Source organism: Mobula birostris, chromosome 8 (genome assembly GCF_030028105.1).
Source record: "Mobula birostris isolate sMobBir1 chromosome 8, sMobBir1.hap1, whole genome shotgun sequence".
Taxonomy (NCBI): Eukaryota; Metazoa; Chordata; class Chondrichthyes; order Myliobatiformes; family Myliobatidae; genus Mobula; species Mobula birostris.
In genome coordinates this window covers 26,872,617-26,874,134 of record NC_092377.1, presented here as the reverse complement: position 1 = coordinate 26,874,134, position 1,518 = coordinate 26,872,617, and positions in this window count along the sequence as shown.

Below are 1,518 nucleotides of genomic sequence, written 5' to 3'. Positions count from 1 at the left end.
ACACTAAAACGCGACCAGAATGCAAGACGGTCCTAGCACCCCTGCATTTCATCTGTAAGTGTGGTTAGAAGAATACATTCATGAAAAATTTAGTTGGAAAGCATTCCTGTTTTATATTCCATCATTTCCCCCCAAGCATTTTAGAAGTTTGCAAATGGACGTTTTGCAATTATTTTGCACTAACAGAAAGTTCTGGTAAGCATATGAAGCGTGCTCCCTCAGAGTTAACACCGCAAACCCAAAACGCATGTGATTGGAGACGAGGAGCAGTTTGTTGCAAACATGCGCCGTTTGGACCTAGTGCCATCCAAGCGAGCTCCCCGAAGTTTTGAGAAGTACACTAGTGTGGCTGGTTACGCGGATACTCGGCACAGTCTCCGTGCCGGCTCGAGTCCTCCCAATCAAGCACGCGTGACCGACCACCCTATTTTCTGCTGCTATCTTGTGGCATCACGTTAGCGTGGGCTCGGGCTCGGGCTCAAGGGAACACGACCCCATGTGATCTGACAGTGTCCATGGACATGAAGAGCTAGAACATCTGACCCGGTGCCTCCATCCTGCAATAAGAGCGCGGCTGATCGTCTATTGTAGCGCAACTTTCCCGCACTTACGCCACATTCCTTAATCCCCTGAACATCGCAAAATCTATCAGTTCTCTGTCTTGAATACACTTAGCGACTGTGCCTCCACTGCCCTATTGGTTAGGGAATTCAAAGCACAACCCTATGGGTGAACACAATTCTTCCCCGTTCATCTGGAGAGTAGCTACTTTGAATGTAGAGTAAGGTAAAGGAACCCCTTACTCTGCGGCAGTCAACCCCGAATCTAGGCACACCATCTCGAGGGAAACACCTTTCAACGAATTGATTGCCAATTCATAAACAACGACTAAATAGACGAAGAATAATTTGTTTCGGAAGCACAGTGGAGAGGAGCGTTATCCTGCAGCTAATTAAGGCATCTGAAGTACTTATTAGCTGCAATGACAGAGAAAGTGAGCTTATCCCACTGATATCTCTCTGGCTTTGTACACGAACATTGATAGTCCAAACATTTAGAGAGCCTTCAAAAATGGCTCGGTGTGCAAATGAAATTCAACGGCCCCACCCCCGTCAAGAATCGCGTGATAAATGTGTGACACCACTTTATTCAATTTGGGGGAACTTCTTGTTACCATTTTAGCCGGGAATGTAGAAGACCGACACGGTGCCCCTTGAGTTTGTCGCCAGCTTGGAGCTTATCGTGCTTCAAACGAGTGTCTGTGCCCTGACCTTAGTGTTACTGTGAACACCGCCTGCCAGTCTGGAACATTTGCGTGAGGTCCTTTGTTTGACAGATACGGCGGCATGTTGTGGGTATGTGCCAGCCGGAGTACTCTGTAACCGTGCTTGTGCCCTGCAGAGTGCGGCGAAGGAATTTCCCTCCCCGGCACCGTGGGCTGTTGCTTGTGTAATATTAGTCAGAGGAGTGTGTGATTTGTTTTTTTGGCTGAGTGTTTGATCACAGCCAATCCGAGCC